The sequence below is a fragment of the Pelmatolapia mariae genome, linkage group LG3_W (genome assembly GCF_036321145.2).
Source record: "Pelmatolapia mariae isolate MD_Pm_ZW linkage group LG3_W, Pm_UMD_F_2, whole genome shotgun sequence".
Taxonomy (NCBI): Eukaryota; Metazoa; Chordata; class Actinopteri; order Cichliformes; family Cichlidae; genus Pelmatolapia; species Pelmatolapia mariae.
This window is the reverse complement of record NC_086229.1, coordinates 42720610-42737201: the sequence shown is the minus strand read 5'-3', so window position 1 is coordinate 42737201 and position 16592 is coordinate 42720610. Positions and strand designations below refer to the sequence as shown.

The 16592-nt window shown below is 45.7% G+C and overlaps 1 protein-coding gene across 2 annotated transcripts in view; it reads right to left on the bottom strand.

Annotated features, from left to right (window-relative positions):
• The window catches only part of LOC134624459 (glutamate receptor ionotropic, kainate 5-like), a 204436-nt gene that overhangs the window by 140785 nt on the left and 47059 nt on the right, over window positions 1-16592 (bottom strand). The gene's annotated exons all lie outside the window — the stretch shown is intronic.

Below are 16592 nucleotides of genomic sequence, written 5' to 3'. Positions count from 1 at the left end.
GATATCACAGCACTACATTAGAATCCCCGACTCACTATGCTTCATTATGCATTGCATGAGACCTGGGACTCATTTGAAAACGTAACGGGGTCTATGACCCGCTGCAGGCAATCACATACAGGTGTGTTTGGAGTCACACTGAGAGACGGATGATACCCCTGCATCGGGGTATCAGCCCAGAGTGTCGTCCGACTCCAGCGACAGTGCGTGCCACATTCTGACATTTCCAGACAGACATAAAAATAAGAACATCAGCGTGTCCTCAGTTGGAATCAAGGACGCTCTGACAGGACGAACGCTGCAGTCCGCTCTCGCTGAGCGCCTGACCTTTCAGCCCGGCGCCTTCCTTTCTGTGGAATTTGGGGCTTTAACAGCTCTGAGGGGACGAGCTGCCAAAGAAGTGATAACATTTAGATTTGTCATGAATGAGGCTCAAAGTCACCCTGTTACATTTCACTCCACCTTCCTCTCATACGCAGTCAGTTCATTACCAGCACAAGAGTCCTTCTCCCAAAACACATCACCATGGTCAACTGATGAAATCTGGTAATAACTGAAGGGGGCCACTGACCTTTTAACGTTAGAGAGCTGAAGCCTCTCGGATCCTCGTGACACTTTCGTGTTTTTGCTCAAAGTCACAGAACGAGGTCAACTGCACAACCGCCGGCCCACAGAGGCGTGCGACGGATTTTCCTGCCCTGTCTTTAGTCTTGCTTTGCCATCACAGATCATTCGCAGCATTTCACCTCCAGCTGATCGCACAGCTGTTGTATTTACACCCTGTCTCGCTGTAAGTGTGAAACAATACATCCTCACACTGCAGGAATGAGCAGGTCTAATTCTTATGTTTCATTTCAGGATGGAGATAAAGCAATTCTTGTGCACTGGACACCTGCACAGGTAATATATGAAGGCTCAAATTTAACAGCATCAGTTATCATCCTGGAGGTTAGCTTTTCTTATCTGGCTCAGCAATCATTGCTTTAAAAAGCTGAATAAAGACCAGTTTATCAGTGAGGGTTTGTGCAGGTTTGAGCACAAACATGGACGGACAGAAAAATCCTTAAAAAGAAGCAGAGATCACGTAATCACTGACTGAGTACTCCATGATGTCAGTCCCATTCAAATATGTGTGTGGTATCCACAGAAACGTCACAATCTCAGCTAAACGCTCATATAAACCGTTTCTACAACCACCAAACACAGCGAAAACAAGCCACGATTAAAAGAGCAGATACGTAATCAAAGTCAGCTAATCACATCAGAGCCACGAACTTTCCTGACTTAACCAGGTAAACAAAGCCTGGTTAGCAAGCTGAGCTCTCACAGGTTCCAAAACAGCAAGTTTCACCACGTGCGACCAACATTTACTGAAGCAGCCGCAAAAGACGACCACAGAAACGCAGGCGTCACACGGCCGCTCACCGGAACAGTTTCCTCTGTTGTTTTTCGCCGTTAGCCGCTGTAGCTCCTGATAAACGAGTGTATTTACTATTACGTAATTGTGTATTTTATGGTTTTATATCTTTAAAAATGTTATATTTTTTAAGGTTTATATGTTGTGTTGTTTTTTTAACTATGGATGTAAAGTCTGTCAATAAAGGTTGAATGATCGATAATGGCGGTGCTAGTGCTTAAAAGTTCTGATTGGTGGAACTGATGTGAACACGGCATCGTTACTGTGATTCTATTGGCTCAAGAGATTAAAAAGAGGCATCAATCATGCAAATCGGCCAATAGAAGCCGAAGTTACACCCCCCTCTGAGTTTAAAGGGCCAGAGTCCATTTAAACTCTCCAGGGTGCAGAAAGGGCCCGCTGACTGTGAACGTGTGCTTAATTCTTCAAAAACATTCAAAAAACAAGCATTTTTAGGCATGTTAATAAAATTAAATCATTTCTACTGTTTAATACCTAAGAAACTTTAACTATGGTGTCCAGAGTGTGCCAAAATTGGACAAACTGCATACTGCATGACGCCTGGACATTTATTTATTAACAGTTTCACTTTAGAAGCATAAATCTTTGTACAGCATCTCCTGTGAGAAGTCAGTCGCGTCCCCGTGTCTATCTGGTTTCTGTGTCCCTGTTTAATTCTGTCAGTTTATGTCTTAGTCCTTGTCCCAATGTTAGTTACTTCCTGTTTTACTTTGACAGTCCCTCATCTCATTAGATTCAGTTCAGCCGTTTCCCCAGATGTGTTCACTCTGTCCCAATCTCCTCTTGTGTATCATTTTTCTATTCTTTGTTGTTTCATCCCTTGCAGTAAAAGATTATTTGTTCTTGGCTTTCATCTTGTTTGTTTTGTCAGCAATAAAAGTTTTAGTTTTAGAAAAAAATAAATCTTTGTACAGATTGTTTATAAGTTGATTACTGATTTTCTGCATTAAAATGTGAACTAAAACATTTTTAAAGAGTTATATGCTTAAAAATAAAAAAACACATTAGGAGAGGAAAAAAATCGACATACTTTTCTGTGTTTCAGCCTCATATACTTTGACACAGTAACATGTGCTGCAATATTTACTCCTCTGATGAAATCTCACAAGTGTTAGCTTCATTTTGATCCCAAGATTGTTTAGAGAGTTTGTAGTTGCAGAGAAATACTCCATTCATTTTTGGGCACATCCTTTTCAAGCAGGAAGCCCAGAAAGCCCCTGGAGGCTTAACAGGTTAGAAATGGCTGCAATACTCAAACAGATAATACGTTTGTTAAAACTCTCAAATCCAAGCTGACCTTGACCTCACAGCAGGAGGGTTTGAGATCGTACTTTTATTCCACCTGTGCCAGGCGGCGGCTCACGTCAGATGGAAGCTGCCAGCACTGGAAACCCTGCAGTCAGAACGCAGCTGCTCCAAAGCAGACTTCACCATCAGACTGAATCATTTTTGATTTGTAGAAATCAAAAGTTCAGAAATATTATTTTACAAGAAATCAAAGATTCCTCCCTGGGTTCGTGATTTGTGTAGATTTTCTGGGCCAAACCATTCGTTCTCCTCTCACAGCTAATGAAGCAGGAAGATTTTATGCTTTTCGCTTTGACAATAGCAGCTCCTGAGGCAGCCACATCAGTGCCAGGCTCACTGTCAGAGAGCTGCCAGATAACACACACACGCATGCATGCACACACACACGCACACACACACAAAGCCGGTAATTAAACTGTAGAACGTGAGCCAAAACGTATGTGCTTGAAATAAAGACACACAAATAGCGAGAGTGTGCCACATGCATATTAATGATACACAGTTAACCATGCAGAGGACAGCAGTGTATAGAATAACACGACACAGCTGTGACTCTATGTTGCAGAGCCAGCGTCCTCGTCCTGATGCCAGCTTAGTGCAGACTTTGTGAGATCAATCACTGTCTGCACATGACTCTGAGCGCACAACGGGCAGATGTGGTCAGAGACATTAGCCGGCTCTTGTCTCTCTTTGTCTTTCTCCCTCTCTGCTCACTCTCTCGTCTATTCACAGCAGCACTTGTCTTCCATTAGCCTCTCCGTACTCCGGCAGTGTGCAGCGAGCGCCAGTGCGTCCACGTGTCCGGTTTCATCTGAACATCCAGATTGTTGCTAGGAAACCACAAACCTACTCGGACCAATCCGGTCGGCTGCGGCCTCGGTGCAGTTTTAACGGTGAGCTGCGCTCACTGACACCGCTGACGGTCACACCTCAAATACCCGCCGACCTTCAGTCCTGAAAACGCAGTTCAGAGGTGGAGGAACACAGAAGGCCGATAGCACGAGCGGAGCTCAGGCTCTGCTTCCTGATTGTGATGCGCTTTGACAGCCAAAGTCAAATACGATAAAGACGGCGACACACTGAGACTGTGATGGTCTCTGCAGCATTTACAGTCGCTCTGCTGTCCTCACAGACTTCACAGTAAGTCAGCTCGTAGCCGCTGACGCGTGTTGTTCTCTCCGGCTGAACGTTTTCACCTTCGCCGTCTTTGCTTCTTGAAACCAGTAAAAACGAGCGTGGGAGGGTCTCCTCGAGGAACCGAGGGACAGACGCCGCCGCTCAACGTGAATTCAAACAAGCTGACGGCTCTGCACTCGTCTCTGGGAGGAAACCAAACATCCCACAATGCAACAGTCTTTCCCCTCGCTATTAATAACACTCTGCACAGGTCATTTAAATTCAGCGGCCTTCAAAGTGAAGGTCAGAGGCTGCTCTAATGCTAACATTTAAATGCGACCAACACGTCCGTGACTGAAACCATCGTCGGTCCCGTCCTGGAGCTCCAGCAGAAGAGCCGGGGTCACCTAAGCTCAGCGTCAGCGAGCTGCTTCCGAGTGGATTTATAATCCCGTGTTGCTCTGCTGGGTTTGATTGTGTGGAAACGGAGGTCATTTCACAGTGTTAGTTACCTGAGGGTACCTGACATTTAAATAGGCCTTCTCGTTATCGCTCGCTCGCCTTCGCTGCATATCTTCCTCTCTTGTCCTTGCTCGCTCGCTTTTCTCCTTTATATCCTCTCGTCGTTTTTTTCCTACCCGTTCTCTGGCCACCGCTCTCTTTGCTTCGCTCATCGCCTAAAAGTCCTCGTTCTCGTCCCTCTCTCCTGAGTTCAGTCGACTCGAGAAACCCAGAGAAGCTGCAGATCAAACACGTGCACTGAGCTACCGGGCGTGTGATGGACGAGGTGACAAACAGGTGGAGGTAAATTCATGGAAGGAGGATTAAGAACAGAGCTGCATTGATCTGAACGATGATGCTGGCACACGGTTCCTCTCTGGATATTAAAATCACATTTAAACTGGTTTAATGGCAGCCAGTAAAACAGACAATGAGCCTCTGGGATACGCGGCAGCTTCATTAATTAAGGTAATCAGTGTGATACATAGCAAATATTTCAATGTCAACATGTTTTTATATGAACTCTGTTCCCCGAGGCTTGAAAGAGTTTTAGTGGTTTCAAGTGCGCACCATCATTTTTCATTAATATGTAAATGTAGGCACCAGAGAGCCCCCCGTGGTCCGAGGAGTTCCTTTGTTTCAGGTATTTTCTGCACAGACAAACAGACACACAACCCACAGAATCACAGAAACAGAGCGACGGCAAACCCTGCGGAGCAGCTCTGCGGTCACGTGCCCCATCCACAAATTCCTCTCTGCGTGCACATTTGCTACGAAAGAAAAGAGCGACGTGGGCTTCTAATCACCCCAAAACGATGTGACTTGTTCAGCACAGCTCAAAAACAGAGAGCCAAAAAAAAGGAGGAAAAATCTGCACGCCAGCTTCTGCCAATAAAGCTTCTCCCTCTCGTTTCCATTTAAAACCAAACTCGTCACTAATTAAAGCTCCGCGCCACCTGTTTCCAACAAGTCCTCCAATTAAAACAACAAAACCTGTCATTGGTTTCCTCCTAGAACAGCGCAGAGACCCAGCTCTGCTCCGACCACGAAAAATACACGCCGCTGACGCAAAACCGACTTTGTCAGCTTTGGTTCACAGCGAGGCCGGCCTGGTGGTCGGGAGGACGGGTCTGTCATCACAGGAAGTGGAGGATGCTGGGTAACATGACCTACTGTAGGTGAGTTTAAATACAGCATAAGTATAAAAGAAAATCCATCATGCACATCAACAGAATGAATGTTAAACAATGACGCAAAACAAAAATAAAGGTGAAATCACTCCATAAACGACCCGTGTCCAAAAGTACAGCCTGGGAAATTACCAGGTATTAAAATGACCTCGGTTTACTTACATACGACTGTTTCTTTGTTTCCTGCTCTACCTACACTCTACTGCAAGTGTCTGCATCATAAAGTGTTACTGGATGCTGAAACCAAAGCATCTGTAGCTAAAAGGTAACAAAGTATTTGATGGATCTGTCATGTATCCCAAAATAGCCTTTTGATCCATAATCTCCGAGTGAGCTTGTGGTCTTTATTGGAAAAACGCTGGTCTCATTATCTAAGGTCAAATCTAGCGTGTCGTTTATAGCATGGCTACGTTATGGATTTACAGCTGATGGGTGACATCACAGCAGCCACACCTGAACTTGAATTTAAAGTTCGGGTTTGACTCGTCGGCTAATAAGTTAATGTTCAAGGGTATTTTAGAGCCTGGAGGTGAGTGCTTTGATTTACACAACGGGAAAACTCTCTCGTCGGTCCTCTCAGACAGCAAAGATCCGAGAAACGTCGAATCCAGCTTTTATCCTTCCACGACGGCCGCGCAGATGTTTCTTAGCTCGACAAACAACATTTTCCAGAACAGAACAGGTTACATCAGCTGGTGTAAATCCTGGAGAGAAAAGTGACTTTTTAACGTGGTGATCTGGACCACTTACAGAGAACAGATCAAAAACGTAGGAAAGCTTCACGGCGCAAAGAGATTCAACGTGCCGTAAATCTATACGCCAAACGCTAATCTCCAGTTTCTAAAGAGAGACGACAGAAGAGTAACGCTGTAATGAGAACAGCTGGATCTGACGCTCCAGCTGTGCTGTGGAACTTGTCATCAGACGTCCCCGTGCCTTATCGCCGTCGTTTCACTTTTTTTATTTTCAGCGAAAGGATCAAAGATGAGCTCTCTTTCCAACACCAGCTTATCTGACGATCCAGCCCACAGTAAAAAGAAGTGTTTTAATTAAAAGAAAATGCCCACGGCAGCAAAAACCCAAATGTGTTCAATGAAACTGTGAGAGTGGGCAGAACTGGTCTGACTGGAAATCAGCATTACAGTCGGTACTTGGAGCTGCACGGACGCCTGCTAATCCATGAAATTACATACAGAAGTTTATTTATAGACCTTTAAAGCAGCTACAGAAGGTGTTCCACAGCCCACAGCTTATCTTCAACATGTACATCAGAGTCTTTCAGAGACGGCTCGACTGCTGGACACGAGATCCAGGTCGAGGGTCACGATCATCATTACGAAACAACCGGAGACACCAAATGTGTTAAAAAAAGTGAGAAAAGACATTTGTCCTGAAAACTGCTGGTTTGACCAATCACATCTGAGCAGGTATAAACTCAAAGTGTGGAGCTGAAAAGAGACGGCGGTTACAGAAACATGCTCTGAAAACCGTCGGCTATGGTTTGAGGTGGATTCTGACAAACAGGACAGGAAGTCCTGACCAGACATCGCTCGGTAGGTGACCTGTCAGGTACATGGCAGTTTAGTGTTAATGTGTGGCATTCACGTGTATGAGAATAAATGACAAAATGATGGTAGAGTAGTTATTCAAATCAAGCTGGAGCTCTTCTGCTCTGCATTCACCAACTCCCTGCCTCCTGGAGAGTCGGCAGTAATAAGGACAGCAGCTCAGCAGCAGGAAACCTCGCTGACAACGACGTCGTTCAAAGAAAAGCACAGATTCAGCTGTCACAAGTAAAAGGCACCTAAATCCTCCAAATCCCCAGAAAATAACCAAGACCCTCAATGCATCTCAGGGTCCAGCTACACGAAAGACGTTCCTGTTAATACCACACGTGTGGAGAACACCTCCATGCTGGCACCAATAAAACTCACAGGTCGTCTCACTCAGGCACTCAGAGCTTATTGCTTTCACTAATATTGTCCCTAGCTGGACTTTTACATCTGCAATACATAAATAAAATTTTACAGTACAACCGTAATCATAATTACTCGTTATTTCAGGCCACAGCTGAGCCCAGATCAGAGCGGCTTCATTAGATGATCTCATTTTCGTGCACTAGGCCAAATTTTAGGTCGACATAGCAAATCAAAAGTCACGAACAAAAACAGCAATGTGAGTAAAAATCTGTCTGTTTATTGATCTGTCAATGCCTACAATGTTCAGCGTAGTGATAAGAAACTGCTTAACTGAGGACACAGCTGGAGATCTGAACATGCAGCTGGCAGTGCTGAACTGTCCTCGGACAAAATCAGTGTATTACTGTCTCACAGGAAGCACAAACACAGAGTCAATAAAGGTGTCACCATATGTCCAGTCGCTCCACGCAGGAAATACAAATGCATGCACTCTGTGCAAAATGCAACCCAGACTGAACTTAAATGATAACACACGTCGCTCCAGAGAAAGCTCCGTCTGCGTTACTGTTAAATCACGAGCTGCTCTGAACCAGCCTTCAGCTTCTGGGGCTGGAAATGTGAGTCGATGCCCTAAACTCCCATGTTACAGCTTTAGAGCTTGGTCCAGCTCTACGTCCATACTTTCAAATGAGCATAAACGAACATGAAACTGATGAAATAAAAACAACTCAAAGTAAAGACCGAGTCCAGCTGCAGATTGAACAAAAACCTGCAGGAAGATGATGAAGACCTCGTGCTCCAGGGCCCACTCCTGCCCACCACAACCCTGAGCTGGTAACATAAACTCTGCAGTCAGTACACATTTTTATAAATATTAACATCAGATAAGTCATTCCTGTGCACCATCGATCAGACTACCATTGATCACTGCATTCCTGCAGTCGTGATGAAATCAGCAGATGAAAGCCTCACCTCCTGTCTCCAGCTCCAAGTAAACCGACGGCTTCAGCTCTTCAGTGTAAAAATGCATTTTGATCCCCCGCACCTCGCTTTGAATTCATTAAAACTTCTTTCAAACATCAGAGAAAACATCAGCTGAAAAGCTGCTGTGGCACATCTCGCGGGGAAACAGGACCTCACGGAGACGCAGCCGGGTCCAGACGAAAGGCCCCAACGACCACGAGGAGACGCAGGAAACACCTCGAGCATGCAGCTGAAACTGTGCGGAAAAACTCACCGAAGAGATGAGAAGCAACATGAAGACGGACACCGAGCACTCGCTCGCTGTGTTGGTGGGACTGGTGCATGCTGGTGCACAGTCTGTGGTTTGTGTTTGCATGTGTTGGGATTTCAGTGAACACAAACATCTAACTGGTTGCAGATGGTCTCTTCTTGTTCAGAGTTCTTCCTCCCCACTGCCACCGAGTGCTTACTGCTACAGGTTCGTCTCAGGTTTGGCTTTTCTCCCTCCTGTTGAAGGATCTTAACCCTTTATCACCCAACCATGATCAGAGAGGCCGCCTGGACGTCTTTTGTTATTTTGTTCTCATCTTTCAGGAAACACTGAGTTTTCCTTCTTGCCCAAAAGAGTCGAGGAGTATGAGTGAGGTGAAGAGGCAGAGCTGACGTGCTCATAGAGCAGAGCTTTGTAACAGGAAGTTCACCTTCTCTTCTCCCTGAAACCTTTTACATTTGAAATCTAGCCCGAGCGCTGACGTCATTTAAAGAGCTGGTGTAAAAACTTTGTTAATGAACTGAGCAGTGCATCGTTGCAGCTACGCTCGAGTATTAATACCTTTTTAATCATTTCACAGAAGCACCCGCCCGCTGAGGCAGAGAAATAAAAAGAAAACACAGCTCTCTCTTTAATTCCTTCTCGTCTCCTTTTCGTTTCCATTTGGAGCGCTTCGACCTTGAGCTCCTCGGAGTGAAGCAATAACAGCGGCGCAGAGGTCTTTTGTCATGTAGCGACCGCGGCCGTCAGCCCATCGCTCTGCGGGAAGCCTGCGTTTCCCGTAGCCTTGAGCACAGCCGACGTGTAACGCAGACCTATGGCGTGCTCGTGACAAGCGTCGCTGAAGTGGAATGATCTTTTGATATTACTGTCTCCTTCTCTGCCTCGAGGACACGTGCCGTGTTTTTCTCTGTTCGTTCAGGTGCGCTGCAGCGCGAATGCAGCATAGGTGAAATGTCCCAACCCCCATTTAAAAGGATCACATCATTTACAGTCGTGTAATTAGTCAGCTAACCTCCACTGGCTGCATTTAATGAAACACACTGAGTGAAATCAGAGCCCTCTGCCTTCTTTCAGTGTTCAGCTCACACGAGATCAGTCTGATCCACAGAGCTTTGAAAGTATGGTTAATAATCTGTGTTGATGTTGAAAGTGAATTACTGAGCGCAGCAGCTAATCACTTTAACAGAGAGGCCCTGCACACCGTGGAGATGCGCGCTCAGGGGAAACTCGTAGATATGAATCAGCTGATTTGCTGACACGTTGCTGAAGGTGACCCCGAGTGACAACACGGCAAAGTCACCTCTGCAGATATTACTGATGAGCTCAAGCCGACGTCCGAGGTGATGTAAAGAACGCAGACGGATGAAGGTTAAAGAGGCGTTCCTAACACCTGAAGTGGAACAGCGACCCACGGACACGCAGTGAAATGAGTTCCTGGGATGTGAAGTGCTGCCGACACGCTGGTTGCAGAAACAGTTCTGCTCTTAACACGCTCGGTGTTCGACCCCGTTTGAATCTTGGTTTCATTCATGTGTTTCTACTCATGTTTAATTGTCCTTTATTGAATTTAAGCTCTTATTTTGTTTTGTCATTTTAATTCTATTCATTTTCTATTTATTTATTTAAATTTGACCCACATTGTATTTTTATTGCTATGGTAACCACTTTGGTCAGTTGTTGTTTTTAAAATTTCTTATAAATAAAATTAGCTTGGAAAGTGACCAAATAAATATCATATGGAAACAAATGGAGCTTATGAGTTCCTTTACATCGCTACAATCTCAGTACTCAATACTGACATCGTTACTCTAGTCCAGGGGTGTCAAACTCAATTGCACAGGGGGCCAAAACTCAAGGCACACTTTAGGTCGCGGGCCAAACAAGATAAACATTTATTGAACACACTAAAAGCATGTTTTTTAAACATAAATATGAATAAAAACAGACAGGAATATTATTCCAGATTAAATAAACTTAAAAAAATAAACTTTAACTTTAAATATTTTGCTCTTCATAAAAATATATCCTGTCAAAATTATGCAAGTTAGAAATATGAACATGCTGCCAAAAACCCCAGAAAAAATAAATGAAAGCAAACACAAGGTTGGAGCCGCATGTAGACGGAGCTGGGCATTGCTTCAGGAGTGGAGCTAATAAACTGTGCGGCCCATTCAGTGTCGTACTTTGCCTTGAGTGTATCATTACACTGCAGCTCCATCTGAATCTGCACAGGTGCAGTTCAGCAAAGTCCGCTGACTTGGTTCAACATTACTGCAACAGGGAAAGTGAGGCAGGTTGCACTGGTGCATTTGTGACAGCTTCACTTGAAATGCTTTCACCGCATCATACATGTCATGTCCATGAACTGACAGATTTCCTCGCTGAGCTCAAAAACTCTATTGAGAATTTTTATCCCAACTCAGCCAACGGACCTCTGTATGATGAGGAATGTCGACAAACTCTGAATCTATTTCCCACATAAAAGACTGAAATTGACGGTGATTTAAACTTTTAGCTCAGATAAAATTTACGGTTTGTGTCACGGTGATCATTACATGCTCCATTTTTAGGACTTTACCACACAGCCTTTCCTGGTGTATGATGCAGTGATATGCTGTTAACTCACCGGTACAGTTCTCCTCCTGCATCTTTACTCGCATCCTGCTGACTAGTCCGCTTTTTTCACCGCACAACACCGGCGCTCCATCTGTTGTAAGTCCAACAAGTTTGTCCCAGGGCAGTTTCACGTCGGTTACACTTTGACATACGTTTTAAAAAATGTCTTTTCCTGTCGTTGTCCCGTGCATCGATTTAATGTTCAATATTTCCTCTCCACGGATGAAGATGGCCAGCTGTGCAATGTCCATCATGTCTACACTTTCATCCACAGCAAGAGAGGATGCAATAAAGTTTTTGCTTCTTTCACACAACTGTGTTCTTAAATCAGTGGCCATCTCACAAACCCGATCAGCAATCGTATTTCTCCTCAGGCTCACATTTGCCAAAATCTGCGTTTTGTCTGGACACAAGACGTCGCACAGCTTCATCCTGCAGCTCTTCAGAGTGGTACCGGCTGATTTGGCTTTCTCCTCTGCTACAATAAAACTTGCTTTCACAGCAGCTTCACTTTGTGATTTTTGCTGCTGAAATGTCAGATTCTTCTTTAGACTTCTACTTTCTGTAGTTTCTGCTCTGCATTTAGGTTTTTCAGCTTACGTTTTGTCTCGCAGTGCCGTCTTGAATTAAAATCCTTAATTACAGCCACATTAGCTCCACTAATAAGACACACGGGTTTACCAGCAATGTCTGTAAATATATATTCAGTCACCCACTGTCGCTGAAAGGCTCTGCTTTCAGAATCAACCTTTCTCTCCACCATTGTGAGCGGCTAGCTTCGCAATAACAGAAGTTTGACTTGATTGACGCGGGAATGTTCCCAGTTAGCCTAGCGTTCAGCAAGGAGGCTGCAGCGCTGCATTATGGGATCTGTAGTTTGTATATTATTAGCGCCTCATATCGCCGGGCCATGCATAACAATAATAGTACATCTATATAAAATGATCTCGCGGGCCGGATATAAATGTACGCCGGGCCGGATGTGGCCCGCGGGCCTTGACTTTGACACATGTGCTCTAGTCCAATCGTCTTCTCGCCCGCCTTCTTTGAGCCAATCATCATTCGCTTTGCAGGGTTTAAGTCTCTGCCCTCCATCATTCTCCCTTCAGACTCTCTTTCATGCAGCCCACCTCCTCTCCGTCTCCTCCTCACGGAGCCAGAGCTCCGTTCAAGCCTCAGTCTTCTTCTTTGCCACCAGCGTCTAGACTCCAGGAGGTCCTGTCTGTTAAAAGCTCAGGATAATGATGCTCGGAGCCTTTATCAGGACTTTTAATGACCACTTTCTGAGACGTCAACAGTTAGCTACATCACACACAGGAACCCATCATAACATACCGACGGGGATGACCCTGACAAACCCCTGAAGCTTCTGGGCTGCAGCGCCCCCAAACACACATTAACTCTAACACGCTCTAAAAACACGTCCTAAATCCTCTCACCGCTGGGATGCCACGATGGGTCATTGCAGTATAATCACAAATGCATTCATTTCTATATCTCAGTAAATCATGTTAGTGATCTCTCCTTATTGAAACAATAGCCATGTCACATAAAGCATGCAGGGTACCAGTGGGATAGCCAATCTTACATTTAAAATATAGCCAGCTCACGCAGCACTGACTGCTGGGCTGCAGACTAAACCAAACCTGAATGTCTACAGAAACTTTATCAAACATCAGGCCATTAAATTAGGGTTTAATTTAAAATTCACAGTTTCTCATGGTAAAAGTAAGACTCCAGCTTCTGAGCCGTTCACTGGTTATGTGTAATTCCTCTCAGGACGCACCCCGCCCAACAGAACGAGGCGAGTGTGAGCACCCATCACGTCATGTGACCAGAGATGGTTTCTGTGATCTGTCCACGCTCAAAGGACTTTAATGTGCACCCTCACCAAACCAAACCCCAATCCGATATCCAGCTCTCGCTGACTTCCCCACTACAACCCACCAAACGTATCTGATGTGTGTGAAATGTCCAAACTGAGACTCTTGGGGGTGGTGGGGGCTTAAATCCAGCGTGATCCAGCTGATCTGAGCACAACTTGTTCAAACAACACGAGCGTGTAAGAAGTGAGCCGCAGTGGGCTTCTGTAGAGCTAAAGATGGAAATAAATGGCAGCAATATTGGTGGAAAACGTTTCAGCAGCAGAGAAAAGATGCTCTCAATCAGCTGGCTCTGTGCGCAGAAGCTGTAATGAAGCTCTTATTGCTACAAAGCACAATAAAGGCTGATTAGAGGGCAAACTAGCAGCGTCTCTTATCCAGAAATATCCAGTGAGAAGGTCTTTTCATTTTCTGCCACATTAACAGCCATAACCTGAGCTTTGAGTTATGGCCGCTCCAATCCTGCTTTAATGATCCCACCCTCCATCAGCGGTGACAAACATCGCTCAGTCAGAACACAAACAGGAAGTGGGCGGTGACCTCAGAGCCCTTGACCTTAGCTCGTTTGGTGCCTTAACGAAAACAGGCCACCATTTAACTGTGCTAAAAATCTTCCATTTACAGAATCAATTCCTCACGCTCGGGTCTCTGTAGATTTATTGATCTTCACATCACACGGACGGGCTGGCATTAAGTGCGGAGGATCAGATCTGAAGGCCGTCATGCTCTTGTACTGCACTGATTGGGGGCAAGCTGGTGTTATGTGATTACAGGACTCCAACTCTTGGAGGTGAGCACCAGAAAATGAGCAGTAATTCCCCGTGTCCACCAGGCTTCGTCCAGGAGAAACACTCATCGAGGTCTGCTGATGAAACTCAAACACACGTCTGCTTCGTAGATGTCACCAAATCCTAGACTTGTAGCATCTTTTATAAAATGAAAGCCGACAGCAAACTCCGCTTTGTTCTTGACTTTTTCCGCTTTAGTCGCAGGAGAGAAATCAGCTCCAAGGCCAGCGGAGATGGACAGTCTGCTTCACCGTTTATTACAGGAGAACAATTTGCTGTCGGCTGGGAGGAAAAATCACTCGAGTTGGTTTCAAATCTGAAGAAATCATCTGAGAGTGAGCGATGCTTTTAAGTCTGTCTTTGTGTGAAAGCAAACAGGAACAAATGTGCTGTAACAGAAATATTTATTAAATCTGTGACAAAAAAGGAAGAATTTTCTCATTTTAATTTGACAGTAACATTCCTGTTAATGACACACACCAGTATCAGTAACTAGCCGGTTAAACCTCTGGGATATTGATCTGGCCAGCGAAATAGCAGCGTGCACGAGAAGGGCAACAATGAGACACCACCCAGAACAGGAATGGTTTTACAGCTGGAGGCCGATGACATGTTGGGGGAGGAGACAGGGCCATAGAAGGCCATTAACCCATCTGCAGGAGTGCTATTTGCTCCTTTGTGTAAGGAGGAGCAGGATGAGCACTACCAGAGCTACAAAACGACCTCCAGGAGGTTACTGCTGTGAACGTCTGGGACCAAACAATCAGACACAGACTTCATGAGGTTGTCCTGAGGGTCCCAAGTCCTCTAGTGGGCCCTGTGTTCACTGCCCGGCACCGTGGAGCCCGACTGGCATTTACCATAGAATACCAGAACAGGCAGACGTCTCCTGAATCCAAACTGGTTCCACAGAAGAGGGGCCTGAAAACTGAAGGCTCTGCCTCCCATTCTACTTTTAAATACTCTAGGAACAACAAGTAAGCCTGCAGACGTTATCCAAAACTGTTCTATGTTTGCAAGAAGCAAACACGGGGACCTGAGTTTGTGTTGTGGCGTAGAGATGCTTTTTTAATCCTCGGTGTCTGTCTGTAAAGATCCAGCTTTATCAGTCACAAGTTTATCAGGTTTCTCGCTTTGCATTCTGGGTCATGAGCCGTGGTTTGTGTGTTTGTGACAGCACGAATAAGAAACAGCACAGTGAGGTGCACACGTGCTCCCTGACCCCAGCAGAGGTCGGCACAGGAAGTGGCTATAAGCATCCAGATCAACAAAACTGAGAGTTTTTCACTGCGACACAGCCGAGTTTGTCAGATCGATTACCTCTGAATCAAGAGTGATTCGTGTCTATTAGCAGACTGAACCTGCTGTGCTTTGAATATTGACTTCCACTCCTGCAGCTGCACAATGACACTGCTTCCAAAGGCAAACTCTTCCAACTGTCTACAGTTTAATATCCATTTTATCATTCATGAAGCCTCCCAGTGATCCGGGATCAGCAGCCATTTCCCCGTCACGGCCCTCAAAGAGCGAGCCCTTCCTTCCGGAGGCGGCGTGTAACGAACAGTATCTATCAAACGTCTTCCTCTTTTACGGCGACCTTGTCGGGCAGACGCCGGCCCTCGTCCATCCTCACCGCCTTTAAATATTTATAATCATGCAGAACGATGGCCGCTCATAGCCTTAAATCCTTAAGGTGGAACCTATGAATCTGATTTTAGGCACTTTTTGCACCCTATATATTTTTTCATTAACTCCGGATCACACCGAGGCAGATGAGGTCGGCCGAGGTCAGGAGAAGGAGCCGAGGAGGAGGGCAGCGAGTCCAAATGAATTCACGTTATTTTGGACACCTGTGAAGATCTCATCTGTGGGTGAAGCCCACGACACAGTGCGTGAACCTGTATGAGACACATTAGGAGTCCAATTTAAATAACATCCATCATCCCCTCGCTCTTCTGTTCACGCCACCGTGATCCACGCTTACCTTATGAGCTCCTCCGAGCTTTCACGACCCCCAACGATATCTAATCGATTTAGAGATGTTTTCTTTTCTTAATTAATTACAAGGAGATGAAAGAGTCGAGATTCAGCTGTTCTGCTGCACGACGATTTCAGCGGCTCTTTTTAAATCAGCGCGAGACATTCACAGTCACACGCTTCTGTACACACACACGCCGGGCCTCCTGCTCTCCAAACTTATGCTTAGCCTTATGTTTATTTATGATATGCGATATCGAGCACTTCAAAGAATCGTCCAGCCCTGCAAAAAGCAGAAGCCCCGTCCCTGAGGTCTTCTCCCAGCGCCTCTGAAACACAACCACAATGATCTCGGAGAGGCCGACACTCGACTCAGAGTCCTTCAAACTGCGGCCATCGCCACGCCTCTCTGTTCACCACTCACGCTGCTCAAGATGCAAGCGTGATGACAGCGTCTGGAGCTTTGACTCAGGATTCACCGGCAGGGAACGAGACCAGACGCAGCAAGCACCGCTCGAACAGCGACGCGCCAACGCACAGAACAGCGTTTGGGCAGCAGCTCCCTCAGCTGAAGGGGGAAGAAACGTACGCCTCACCGTGGGGTCGTCAGCCATGTCGC